The 14,640-nt window shown below is 46.0% G+C and overlaps 1 protein-coding gene across 2 annotated transcripts in view; it reads right to left on the bottom strand.

The window, feature by feature from the left end:
• PLCE1 (phospholipase C epsilon 1) overlaps positions 1 to 8,799 on the bottom strand; it is a 325,603-nt gene extending 316,804 nt beyond the window's left edge. For both annotated transcript variants that reach the window (XM_087432292.1, XM_087432293.1), the window contains exon 1: positions 8,601 to 8,799. The gene's annotated coding sequence lies outside the window, so the exon portion shown is untranslated. The remainder of the gene's footprint in view (positions 1 to 8,600) is intronic.
• Positions 8,800 to 14,640: the final 5,841 nt, after the last annotated feature.

Genomic DNA, 14,640 nt, shown 5'->3' with positions numbered 1-14,640 from the left:
AAGATTCTCCCTGAGCTAACAGCTGCTGCCAATCTTCCTCTTTTTGTATGTGAGCCGCCACCACAGCATGGCTGTGGTATGCTTCCAGGCCCAGGAACCGAACCCAGGCTGCCAAAGCGGAGTGCATGGAACTTAACCACTAGGCCACAGGGCTAGCCCCTCTTTTTATAAATTTATATAGAGTCTATGCATAGCTCAAGAAGTTCTTGCCTTCCTCTCTTAGTTTCAAATACTAATTGAGCATATTTCTTTCACAACTGCCTGGAGCTTTCCAATCTCTCCCATTGTGAGTTTTAAAACCATGCCTAGGGGCCAGCCCAGTGGTGAAGCAGTTAAGATCGCAGGCTCCACTTAGGCGGCCAGGGGTTGGCCGGTTGGGATCCTGGGCGCGGACCTATTCACTGCTCATCAAGCCATGCTGAGGCGGCGTCCCACATACAGCAATTAGAAGGATGTACAACTCTGACATACAGCTATCTACTGGGGCTGTGGGGAGAAAAAGGGAAAAGAGGAGGAAGATTGGCAACAGATGTTAGCTCAGGGCCAGTGTTTCTCAAAAATAAATAAATAAATAAAAATAAAAATAAAACCATGCCTGGAGGCATGATGACAGAAAAACCTCAAACACAGTAAACCAGGATGAGTTACAGACTAATTAGCCTGCTGAGCAGCAAAGAAGTGGATCTGAATCTGCTCAGACCCCAGCAGTTAACAAAACTGCAGACCAAGTGAGGCTCATGCTCTGCCCTGTCATCCAAATTCATTCTGCCTTTCAGGGGAAAAAAGGAATACAATTTCATGCCAAAAGTATTTAACTTCTGTGAATTTTATCCACCTCTCTGAGATCGACAAACCAGACTACTAGAGAGAGCTTCAGTCCTTCGAGGCAAATTTTTCATAGGTGAAAATACATTCATCAATGAAATCTGGGTTCGTGTTATTAATAATAACAAAGGAATTGAAACTTTCTTTAGAAATGACAGTCACTTGAACCAACTCCAGTGATATCCAAATTAAACTGTGTTACATGATATTTTAATCCCAGATGTGTGTAGTACGCACTTGGTCACATGTGTTTTTCCCAATGATTTTTTTTTCCATTCTCTGGATTTTCCATATTCAGTGATATTATATAGTTTAAACCTAAAATGAAGTCATCAAAACAGAGTTTCTCCTTGCTTCTGCCTCTTCCTTAATTCTGAATTATAGTGGCCTTACTGTTTTATTATTATAATGTAGCTGTTCATATAAAGCAATAAAAATACATACACGCTTGCTGTGTTTTGTTATCACTCTGGACTTGTGTATACACACAATCAGCCCCTATGAAGGAGACCTTCCAGTATTTTTATAAATGGAGCACACTTCATTGGAGCCACCACTTAGCAGATCACTCCACAGAGCCAGCAGCAATGCCACCACTAAGCCGATACTGGCACTGGCCAGCACTGTTTGACCAATAACCTTGTCAAGCTTAGCCACCCGGTGTATATTTATATTTTGCTCTATTTTCTTAAGCCCTAAGGGTAGAGGGGAAGGGATTCAAGAGTATTAGGTCTGTATTATAGACCAAATGTCTCGGAGAAGAAGCAGAGAGGAGACGGCAGTTTCCCTCTGTCCCCATCCCAGCCCCCACAGCTGGCGGGCAGAGGAGGAAAGCAGAAATGCCCTGCAGATCCTGAAAGCAGAAGGGACCCTGCTTCCTGGCGGAAGACACTGAGACCACGGACAACTCAGGGAGACCGAGCTGCTGCACCTATGAGAAGCAGCCCTGTGTCACTGCATCTAAAGTCACCTGTGGTCAGGGATGATGAGCATTTCAGTGGCAACCAGCCAAAGAGACAGGGGTAATGGAAGTAAGACCCCCAGCCACAGCACCACAGGAGAGCAGAGACCTGTGCAAAAATGAGGCTAGATTCTTCTGCCCCTCCACGGCGAGACTCAGTAATAATAAAAATGACCATCAGAGCTGGTGTTTGTTGAATTCTTATTTTTTATCAGGCACTGCTCTGAGCCCTTTACATGAATTATCTCATTTATTAGGTAGGTACTACTATTTCCCCTCCCATTATGTAGATATGGAAGTTTAGGCCTCCATAGGCCAAGTATTTTGCACAAGGTCATACAGATTGTATATAAGTAGTGAAGCCAGGATGTAAACAAATCTAAGCAACCTGGCTCCAGATCCCAAACTTGTGAAACACAACTAGAGAAAATACAGAGTTAAATTTTTTGCACATCCGAGTCTTTAGGCTAAAGATCATACATATAGTGCCTTGAGTTTGGGTTTAGTTCTTCTCAAAAACTCCTCTCTTTTCGTCTTTCCAGCAATAGAATACCCTTCTCACGCCAAATCTCAGGCAGACGCCCAATATACAGTATGCATAAGAGCTGGGCCGCATGGCAGAAGGGCTGAGATCTTCATCTCCTGCCATCTTCTCACCTGGCAGAGGCCCCAAACACTCCTGGAACACAGCTTGAAAACCACTGGTCCAAACCAATATCACTCTGAATTATGTGCTGGAGAGACAAAAGAGGCACAGCTAGAAAGCCAACAACAGCTAGCTAAACCAAAGGAAAATGGCAAAAATGCCCCCCAACCAGCAGCCACTGAGGTACCTCACAATCCGGGCCCTGACTCTAACCATCTCAAGTTTGAGCATTTGAGGGGCCAAAAGGAGGTGGAATTCAGGGCTGGAGCAGAGAGGCAGGAATGAGGCAAACCCAACAAACAGGCAGAGGTGGGAAGCAGAGCCAACAGGGCGCCAGGGCCAGCGGTCTGTGGTGAGAGAGCAACGCGGCTGTAGGAACAGAGGTGGGAGCATGAGCGGGAGGCCAGCACAGGAACTGCTCCCAGAGCCAGCGTCCTCCAGCTTTAAGCTGTCCACACATATTATATGAGATAGGAATAGCAAAAACTTACCAAGTACTTCAATACCAGGTTTTTTTTTTGGAGGGGGAAACTACATCACCCTCTTTCTCGCTGATTCAAATACCGCCTTTTCCTTTCATATAGTAACATACCATTCAGCGGTGTGATACTGTCAAGACTTAGCAGACAGAAATGCCTGCTTTGGGGAGTAGTGTGGGTAACAGTTAAGAGTGCCAGACTGCTTGGATTCACATGCCGGCTCTACCCTGTTCTAGCTGTGTAAACTTTGGCAAGTTACTCGATCTCTCAGTGCCTCAGTTTCCTCTTCTGTGATTTGCAAATAAAAATACCTACCTCAGAAGGTTGTGTGAGGATGACAGCTTAATACATATAAAGTACTTAGAACAGTATCTAGCAAAGTTCGCACTAAACGCTGACTGTTATTCTCTTATATCGACGGCTTTCATTCCACTCCTGATCACTTGCTTTTTCCTCTTCCACACCGTATTAGTTTCCTATTGCTGCTACAACAAATTGCCACAAACTTAGTGGCTTAAACAGTACAAATTTGTTATCTTACAGTTCTGGAGGTCAGAAGTCTAAAACAGGTCAGCGGAGCTGCATGCCTTCTGGAGTCTCTAGGGAAGAATCTGTTTTCTCGCCTTTTCCAGCTTCTAGAGGCGGCCTGCATTCCTTGGCTGGTGTTCCCTTCCTCACATTACCCCTTCCTCCTACTAGGGACTCTGCTCCTCTTGCCTTTCTCTCATAAGGGCCCTTGTGATTAGACTGAGCCCACCCAGATAATCCAGGATAACCTTATCTCAAAATCTTTAATTTAATCACATCTGTACATCTACTTTTTGTCATGTAAAGTAACATATTTACAGGTTCCAGGAATTAAGACTTGGGCACCTTTGGGAGGCCACTGACATTATGGTCACGCATTGCTTAACGAGGGATAAGGGATACGTTCTGAGAAATGAGTTGTTATGCAATTTTGTCATTGTGCGAACATCATAGAGTATACTTACACAAACCTATATGGTATAGCCTATTACACACCTAGGCTATATGGTACTAACCTTATGGGACCACCATCGTGTAAGCAGACTGTCGTTGACTGAAATGTCGTTATGCGACGCATGACTGTATTCAGCCTGCCACACATGCCTCTCCCAAGCCTAAAATTGCAGACTGGCAAGACTTAGGTAGGCCCTGAGGGAAAAAAACTACACTATTAGTAGCTAACTTTTTGAGCATGGACTATGTGTCTGGCACTATGCAAAATGCTTTAGGTGAATTATATTCGGGCCTCATTACTATCTTACATAAAGGTTAACCCCTGTAAAATTACTATCTTACATAAAGGTTAATTGCTTTTCTAAGGTTGTACAGCTAGTAGGAAAAGCCTACATAAACCCAGGTATGTTTGTATTTGAACAATAGAGTGCCTTGTCCCTACACCTTAAGCAATTATAACTGGGGGGCACCATGACTATGGGGGCCTCAAAGACTATGCCACAAGAGGTATGCATGCTCCCTGGATACAGAGAGACGGGGGTCCTGCAGAGCCCATACTAAGAGGTCTGCAGAGATGGCAGAGCATCCAGAACATTTTCTCATACTTAACAGAGAAACCTGTGGTTACTCAAGAACTTCTTCAAACGCAGGTTTGAACCAAAAAGCCAAGAAGAGACCAGTTAGGCTTGCCACTACTTGAGGTGGGAAAGTGAAAAATCTGTCTTGAGCCCAGACCAGTCTTGCAGTTCCCATTGCCCTCCCAAAAGAAAAGAGGAACTCGCAGTATCCCCTGGAGAGAATTTCAACTGAGTCAGATTGATCCAGACCCTCTGAAGCCACCAGAATGGCCCCACCCGTGGCTCAACAGTCAGTATACACCAGGATCGAACCATCCCCTGCCTTCTACCCCACAACAGTTATGAGTATATGAGCACCCATGTACCACAGGTTTCAACAAAGGCCCAGTGGGTTTACCAGGGCCCACGATGAACAACTCTTTTCCTACCAGTTCTTACACAGCAAACAGCTCAAAACCAAGTATGATTGGCACAAAGTTTGGAAAGAGGCAGGCTGAACAACTGCTAAGCATGCCTATCAAGGTGGTTTAACTGGCGATAGCATTTCAAAATCTCAACTGCTAAACAATTCAGCCATAGCCCTACCTGAAACTTTCTAATGAGCTGAGTCAAAGCTATTTGGTTTGACCCAGCTGAGAAACAGCCAGTCATTTGGGTGATGAGCCCAGAGGCTAAGGGAGGATGGCACAGTGGTCAAGGGAATGGATTCTGGAGCCTGTCTGCTCTGACTGAATCCTGGCTCTGGCACTTTCCTGCTGTGACTTTATCTAAGTTACTTAACCTTTCAGTTCCTCAGTTTTCCCATCTTCAAAACTGGCACCATAATGGAGGTCCATACTTCCCTATCCAAAATCTGAGGAGCCAACTGTGATTCAGAAGTTTTTTGGCTTTTGTAATGGCAAGACAGTACGTATGCCATACGTTACGTGACACTGTCAGTGGGGTCTGCAGCAAACAAACACGTCCATTATTTCTGAAGTAAAAATGTATGAATCGTTCTCACCAGGTGAGAAAAATAAAGACTATAATAACCTCAAGTCAGTTCAGACCAAGTTTTGTAGCCAAACTTATGAAAACCACAGCTTTCAGAGCACTTTTGATTTTGGAATTGCAGCTAAGGGATAACAGATCTCTGGCACTTCCTGCCTAATGTTGTTCTGAGGATTAAACGAGTTAATAGATGTAAGCGCTTAGAACACTGCCTGGCATGTAGTAAGCACTATGTAACAACCTAGACTATTACTTGCATCTATTAATCTATTTTCAGACTTGCTAGGAGACTACAAACAGTAAAATTTTAATTTATGAATAAATTTGGTTTGGAAATCAGTACCTGGGAGATTAATAGGCGTTAACCCTTTAGAACAATATTCCAGGGCACGACTTTCTGAGACGATGGAAATATTCTATATCTTCATTGTCTAGTATGGTAGCAACCACACGCATGTAGCTATTGAGCACTTGAAATGTGGCTAGTTAATTCCATTTAATACTAACTAATTTAAATTTAAATGCAAACAGCCATATGTGGCTTGTGGCTACCATACTGGACAGCACACCTATAGAGGGCTAAGTTCCCAATCTGGCCCATGAAAACCCGTTTATGCCATAACACAGATGAATTACAGCATTAATAAAAACAAGCCTGAGTTCTGTACCCTGGGAGCAGAGAGGACCAAAGGATGCTGGAAAGAGTTTTCTCTTCCTTTCTAGGCCCTGTGGTTGGCCCATGGCAAAGTGCATCTTTGGTATCTCCTTTTTCTACTCCCCACTCCCTCATCTCCAACTCTCCTCTTGGGGACCCCATGTAACAGGGCCACATGCTTTCCTAAGCCCCCATCAATACCTCTCATCCTTCTCCAGAAGTATCATGCTCCCGAATCACCTGCCTTCCCTCTCCCCAACCAAATGCCCACTTGCTCAATGCCAAAGATCCCAACCAAATGTCAGGAGAAAAGCAACTTGATCAACCAGATTCACACTCTAAGCTGTTACTGTTTTTTTCCGGCTGCTTCTCTGCTTCTCCTTCTGAACTCAGAAGCTCTAAATTGTTGTGTTCCCCTGGACCAATCCTCCTCCCCAGCAGAGGTAGCCAAGGCAGAGAGAAGGAGCCCGGACTGAAGCAGTTGTTGTCCTAAATAGGCTGCTTGCCAGCCAGGTGTGTGAAAGGCAAGGACTGCCAACACACACACGTGCAGAGCAGGCTGGCTCTGTGCAAACACCTCCTCTGCCCAGGCATGGGAAACATTCCCTGCTCTCTGCTGCAGAAAACTGATCCATCACGCACAATTCTTTTCAATCTTCCTTTATTCATTTAGAAATTTGTAGGTAACAAATTGCACATCAAATGAATTTTTTAAAGTATACAACAAAAGCCCAGAGAAGACTGTGACTAAGAACGGTTGCAAATAGGAACAGAAAAACAACCACCTTCATTGGAATCTAGCTTCACCACAACCCACTTGAGCATGGAATTTTTAATGACACAGGTCAACGTTGGAGCACATCCAAGAAGCTAATGTTACTAGAAGGACTGGAAGAATGTCCCTCCAGCTCAATCTCACCTCTTACTTGGTTCCAAGGCATGGACCAAAGATGATTATTATGCATGGCTCCTGGGTATAAAGAAAATCTCCCCTGTGGTGCTGTAAATGGGGGACAATGTGAATGGTAAATATTATGTTTTTCTCTAAATCCTTTCAGTTATATTATCTCCTCCAAAGCAGAGGTCTGTGTCGAAGAACCAAAGTCTTAACATTTAACAATGGCCCACAATTATTTCTAGAGGGCCTTCTAGGTGCAAGCACTGTACTAAGCAAGCCACAGTAAATGCCTTCAGTAGAGAAAATAAGACATCTACATAACTCATAGAAGGCAGAGAGGAGAAAGGCCGGGAAGGTAAAACACTGCAGGCATCAGAGCTGGGGAAGGCTGACTATTTGGGGCTGAGGCATCAGAGAAGCAACAAAATTCAGTTTGAAGGATGGTTAGGATTTAGAGTGGTGAAAACGCAGAAGGAAGGGTCATCGGGAAGAGGAAAGAATGTTCTAGATGACAGCCATCGTCAGGCATTCTTCAGAAAGTATTTCGGAAGACATGGCTGAAAACAGCATCCAAAGATAGTTTACTTCCCCTTCTCTCCAAATGACAACTGGGCCCCTGTATAGGAATCTATGGCGTCACGTGCATCCACCTCCCACGACAAAATTCTCCTTAATGGGGTCCAGTATTCTTGGCCTCCGCTGAGTGGTTTCGGTGGCAGCAGCCCCACCCTATCCCTACCAGGGGTTCCTATAAGAAACCCATGGAAACGCACTAATCTCGGAAGGATCTAAATGTCCTACCAGCAAATTGCGCACAATGCAACTAAAATTATGAACCGTGTGCAAATAAAACTTTTCCATGAAGTGAATCCTACTGACATCTATTCAGGAAGCTAACTAAAACGACGCTGATGCCGATAAATCTTTAAATGATGAATCTTTCTTACACAGAATAATTGGTTGAGTCAGTTGAACCAAGGGTCTCATGGCTTAAATACCGGGCAAAGGGGGAAAAACATAAATCTACACTGTGCGTTTAACATTAGCCACGAGGGAAGACTTCGAGCTCTAGGTAATTCGTTACTACAGCATTAGAAGACTTGCAGAAAAAAAGACGTAGCCATTCTGCTAATTACTAAAGTGGGGCCAGGTCCAATATTGTATTTTCTAGGACTTGATGTAGATAAATCTCTCCAGGAATAATCTCTTGAGCACCTTCCTTGAAATACTGTTGCGAGATACTGCCACAAAAAGAGCTTATATTTTTCTTCTTTGTACTGACCACCTCCACACAAAATGAAGTGGGGACTCGAGGCAAACATCTGAAGGAGAGAAGGAAGCACTTATAGGGTGTTCTCCAGCCCATGTGATGGCTGGCCTGCATTCCCTCTGGAGTCGCCTGCCTCAGTTCTCCCCTGGGGGGTGGGGGGGAGGGAGGATTCGTGTGCCAGGTACGCGGTGTTAGGCTGCTGCCCTTGGCGGATCTACTAGATTCAGAGATTTCTTTTTTTTTTTTAAGAAAAAAAAAAGAAAAAAGCCCATCTCTCCCCTTCTCCAAGCCCCCAAGCGACAGAGCCGCTTCCTCACCTCTCCTCGTCTGGCCAGTCGCGCCGGAGTCCCCAAGTGCGGCGTCCCTCTGGGACGCGCCTGTCGCTAGAGGCGTCGGGCGTCCCCGCTACCGTGTGTCAGCGGCAGGGCGGATGCCAGGAGCGCGCAGGACCCAGGCAAGTGCCCGGGAGGCAGAGCCCGGGACGCGCCGCCCGCCGCCGCTCCCGCCCCGCGAAACCGCCGGGCTCCGCCGCCCGCCCCGCGGCACCGTGTGCGCCCCCGCCGGGCGCCGCTCCCTCGCTGCGCGCCCGCCGAGCTCTGCGCGCTGCCCGGACGGCGGCGCGGGCGGCAGCAGGGCCCCCGCCCTGGGCCGGGCTTTCCCAGAACTCGCCCGCCCCGGGTGAGAGGCCGCGAGCGCCGCCGCGGCCCGCCGGGCGGCGGGGGAAGCGGCCTGAGGCGGGCCCGCCCCCGGCCTCGGGCCGCGCGGAGAAGGCGGGTGCGAGGGGCGGATCCGGCCGCCACCCCCGCCTGGCCGCCGCCGGCAGCGCGACCCCCGCCCCGCCCCGCCTCGGCCCCCGGGAGCCAGCCTGCACCCAGGCCCAGGCGGGAGCTGGCGAGAGCAAGGCCGGGTCCCCCGGCTCCGGGGAGGGCGGGAACCTCAGGCCGCGGGAATTGAATCCCACACCTACCCCCAGGGGACCATCCCTGGTTGACAGACATGGAAACTGAGGCTCCTGCAGTTAGATTACTTGACCAAGGTTACTCTAGTAAATGGCAGCGCCAAGTCTCGAATCCATTCGGTCATTCATTCATTTAACAAATATTTATTGAGCCCCATGATGTGCCCAGCGTTGTGCTAGGCTCTGGAGATACTCCTTTTGCTACTAATGGTGGCCACCTAGGTCTGCAGACTCCAATGCAGCGCTCTTACATTGCCGAAGCAAACAAGATGTTCGCAGCTGCCAGAAACTACAGGCTCTGCAACGAGCCTTCCCTAGCCGCTGGGGCAGTTTTTACACGCAGTTGGCAGTCTTAGGAGAGCCAGGGACATGAAGAAAAATCAAATCATCATCCTTCTCCTTTTCCCCTAAATCTATTCCTCCTCCCTCTTTATCTATTCTAATGACCGAATGACCCTACCATAGGTCTGAGCCCCCCTCCTACATTCAATTGCGACCAATTCCTGTGGCCCATCTCCCTTCCCATATGTCCTCTCTTTGGACTGAATCATCCTTCACACTACAGCCATATTATTCTTCCTCTTCTACAACTTCAATCTACACAGAAACCTTCATTGGCTCCCTACTGCCTTCCGAATTAACCCCCTGACTGTAGGAACCCAACATGTCCTAGTTAATATGGACCACCCACCGGTGAAGTCTCTCCTACTCCAACTCTGTACCTGTGCTTAGGCTGAGCCTCTGCCTGGAGCATCACCACCTCCTCCCACACACTTTCCATCTGCTCAAGTTTGACCCTTTCATTCAGATCGCTCTTAAAAGTGACCTCCCCTCCTTTTATCCTCCAGGGCAAGAAAGGTTGGAGCAAGAATGCACAGGAGGGCACCAAAGAATTCTGCCTATAAAAAAACTATGCCAGCCTGGTCCTTAAACTGTTTTGCTGTTCTCTCACCGCTAGGATTTTAATGAAAATCAACATTACCTCCTCCCTTGAGAGCTGGTTTCAGAAAGGTCTCTGCAGAGGGCTTTGAGGAAATTCTTGGTTCATTAAGAGCTTGAGATCTTAGGGCTAGAGCAATCAGGAGCGGTCATTTACTGCAGTCCCCGAGCCTCCACATCCTGGACAGGTGAATGGAGGAGCCAGGAAAAAGGAAGCATCACTGACAATAAACAGTAGGCTATTTATTTAATATACAGTATATATTATGGTTTTATAATGCATTTAATGAATCTAGTAATATCAAACATCATCAGTCACCTGGAGCCCCCAAAGACTTGTATTATTTTTTTAATTCGGCACATGGAAATTAGATTGTTACAAACTGGTGGATGCACAAGCAGTTAACATTGAATCCTCCAAATGAGTCATTGCACTGTTAATAACCAAGGCAAGTCTAGATCTGTTGGGCAGGAAAGTTATCTGAGTGTGATAATCAGCATCACCCCATCCTTGGAAAAGGGCGCCTTCCCTAAATCTTTGCAAAGAGAGCAGGTCCAGATCAATGTCCTTTGCTCGCTCCCTTGCTCCCTCTCTAAATGAGACTGGAGGGAGCTGTGTCCCTGAGGCTGCCTCACCGCATTGGAATGTCTGAGCTAACAGTGCTTCCAGAGGGTTCATTGCTCCTCTGAACAGCACTGCCCAGACTTTCTGGAGATTTTAATTCATTCCCCAACCTCGCCAACAGTTGCACACAAGGTGCCTTTTTTACACCCTGCTTTCTCTGTTCAGTGCAATACACAGACCATCTCAGGGGAACAATGGCTCCATTCAAGACTTTTTCAAAAGTGCAGCATATAACCTCCATGCTGTGGGTTGCTGCCAGCCATTATCTGGGGGAAGAAAGACTGTCAGATAAAGTGCCTGTGAATTGGCAGAGCACTGGATAATTTCCATGGAAAATTCAGCTTCAATAAACTAAGTTATGCATCTTTGTATACAAAACCATTCTGCATAGTCAAAAACAACAACAAAAACAAAAACCCCGAGAAATAATGCTGTGGAAACTTTATTTAAATATAGGGTGTCTGTGTTTGAAATTTCAGAAGAAAGCATACATCTCTTTGAACTTGTTACATAATAGTCTCCATTCAATGGAAATTGATTTAAATAAGTGATAAATGTTGAGACTACGGAATTTGTCATAAAATCATTTTAAGAAATAGAATCATCTTCCTACTTACTTTCTTCCTCTCTTATCTTGTCATTTTTCAGGGGGGGGGAAGGTCTTTGACTTCATAGTTGTTGCTGCCAATGGGAGGCCCTACACCTCCTACTGCACATATTACAGAAAAAAAGATTGGCCCTTTGCCACACTCAACAAGCCAGCCATCAGTTAACCCATTTATAAACAAACCCTAAGGTTGGGAACTGAATAGTCAGCACAGGCACCATTGGCAAATGTATTGGTTTTTATTAAACAGAAGCTAATTGTCAAGCAGAGGAATTTGCCAACAGGGGTACAACAACAAGGGATAGCCTTGAAAGCCAAGGAAGAACTGAAGGAACAAGCCAGTCCCTAGTTTAGGAGTTGCCATTTCCTCCCATTCGGAGTCACTGCATCAGATTGTACCGGGTTTACCAGCTGTCTGCAAATAGGCTAGTGAGTTCAGATAGTGGGGAGAGAGCCAAAAACAAGCTTTCCAGGGTTATCTCATATGTGAGGGCAGAAGTACTAAGGAAGTTTGAGGTTGGTGAAAAACAATGAGCTTGTTGAAGCAGAGGGTAGCTCTGCTTCTGTGAGGTGGTTAGGAGTGAGGGGGGAGGAGATCTGGTGGGAAGAGAGTGAAGTAGGGAGAGACAATCCTGAACATTCTCTCTCGACACAGCCAGTATTAGGGGCACAGACTCTGGTATGGGACCACTTGAGTTGAAATCCCAGATCCACTCCCCAAGTATGACCTCTCGGAAAGCTACTTACCTCTCTGTGCCTTGTTTTCCTCTTCTGTAAACTCTACCTACCCCTCAGAGTTGTTGTGAGGATTAAATGAGTTAATCCATGTGAAGCACTCAGAACATATAAGGGTTTGTTAACTAAATAAATGAAACCTACAACTTTATTTTCATTTATACTTACAGTATTTAGAAACCATTATCTCCTTTGAATATTGCAAATATCTTGTTAATGTTTTGACAGAAAAATTCATCTATTTTTTTCCTTGAAACATTCTGGAATCTCATTGTAATATCTGGTTCAGAGTTACTATCATCAACAGGTAGGTCCAGCTGAAACTGTCTTAAGGAGCCATAACTAAAAATTATAAAAGTACAATTAAAAAAATAGTTTTGGCTGTACTAGAATCCTGAAGCATAGACATTGGAGCTGGAGAGTTCTCTAAATATAGTTTTTAAGGTTTCTTGTTGTTCTTAGTGGCCAAAATGTTCCTTAGAGGAAGAAAGTTCTGACATGATCATGGAACGCAAAGGAAAATAATATTTGCTCGAAAAACATCGTCTTTTCTACAGACTTTGCTGGAAGTCTGATAGGAAAATGGCTATGGCTCCTGGGTGACCCTAAGTGCTCTGAATTTTCAGTAGATCAGACTGGCCACCAGTGGAGGGTGGAGGACGTGGAGGCAGGTTTGCATAGGCTGATTTGTTCACTGATTCTCCAACTAGAAACTTGGTGTTTATTAGTTCTACAAACTCCCAACAAGTTCATTCTTTGGTTTCTCTGCCACTTCTCCTTCTCTAATGTCTCAGATCCTTTTACTTTTTCTTTTTTGTGTGTGTGAGGAAGATCAGCCCTGAGCTAACATCTGCCAATTCTCCTCTTTTTGCTGAGGAAGACTGGCCCTGGGCTAACATCCGTGCCCATCTTCCTCTACTTTATGTGGGACGCCGCCACAGCATGGACCGACAAGCGGTGCCTCGGTGCGCGCCAGGGATCTGAACCCAGGCTGCCAGCAGTGGAGCGCATGCCCTTAACCGCTACGCCATGGGGCCGGCCCCTTCGGATCCTTTTATTAACAGTTACCATCTTAAGTGCATCCTCACATCCTCAGCCACTCTTTCTGCCAGAAAATGATAATAATGATAACAGTAACTGTAACTGAGTGCTTACTGTTGCGCCATTCTTTTCTTCTTTCATTCAGAAAATGTGTATGGCGTACCTATTGTGTGCCAAGGATTGTTCTAGGTGCCAGAGATATAGCAGCGATTGCCCACTACTTTCTCAGCCTCTCTTGCACCCTAGACTAAGTTCATGGCTAAGTTTCAGCCAATGGCTTATGAACAGAAAATAAGTCAGCAACCTCCAGTGACGTCCTTAAAGTTGAGGCTGCTTGCCTTTGATTTCTTTCCTCCCTTCACATTATCTGAGAATTGGCAAGATCTGGGGCAACTGTCTTAGCTCGGCGGTGGAAGCCCTGTGTGGAGAAAGCAGAGCTGCCACAGCAGCCCTGGACCACTCACTTTGGGACTGTTACGTGAAGTCAAGGGAGGCTTTTTTTTCAGATGGGAGAAATTATAGCTTGTTGCTATGTTGATAGGACTGACCCAGTAGAGAGAGCAAAATGGATCATGAAGAAGAAAGCAGCAAGAATTCCTGTAAAAATGTCCTTGAGTGGGTAAGAAGGGATGGGGCCTAGAGCTCAAATGGAGGGGCTAGCCTTGGACAGGAGCACAGAAAGTTCAATTAAAGAAACAGGAGAGAAGGCAGATTGTATTTTCCAACAGTGACCACAGCAATATTTCCGGTCCCACATACTTTCCAGAACTTTGCCACTGATAACAGATGGAGTCTAATTCCCTTCCTCTTGACTATGAGGCAGTCTCAGTGACTTACCCACTTCTTAACCAATAAAATATGGTGAAGTGATGCTGCATGGCTACAGTGGCTATGTCATGAAAGTTGAGACAGCTTCCACTGGGCTATCTCTCTGCAGAACTCTCATCATAGGAACACAGATGCCAGATCGTGAGGAAGCCCAGGACACATGGAGAGGCCATGTGTAATGTTTCAGCTGATGGTCCCAGCGAGGATGCCAGCTCATGGCCAGCAGCAGACCTGGACATGTGAATGAGTGTGCCTTGAGGGCATTCCCCTCCCTAGCCTTCAAGCCACCTCCGTGATGGCAAGGAGAGCAGATAAAAGCTATCCCTGCCAAGCCCTGAACAAATTGCAGGTTTGTGAGGAAATAAATGTTGTCAGTTTTTTAAGCCACAAGCTTTGGGGTAGGTTGTTACATAGCTTTAGTAACTGGAACAATAGATATGGATGTTGGGAGGTGGGTAGTGTTGGTAGAAGCTTGTGAGAGTTTTCTTCTACTTCTGTGTTCTCAAGGAAATGGTAAATAACATCATCAGGTGAGAGTAAAGATAGGGTAGGAGGTGCAGAAAGTTTGAGAGAGTATGAAATACTCATTTAGGAAAGTGGGACAGCAAATGGAATAGGGAAATA

The sequence above is a fragment of the Ceratotherium simum genome, chromosome 6 (assembly GCF_057802395.1).
Source record: "Ceratotherium simum simum isolate JZ-2026a chromosome 6, ASM5780239v1, whole genome shotgun sequence".
Taxonomy (NCBI): domain Eukaryota; kingdom Metazoa; phylum Chordata; class Mammalia; order Perissodactyla; family Rhinocerotidae; genus Ceratotherium; species Ceratotherium simum.
The sequence above is the reverse complement of the archived record's forward strand: the minus strand, read 5'-3'. Positions and strand labels throughout refer to the sequence as shown.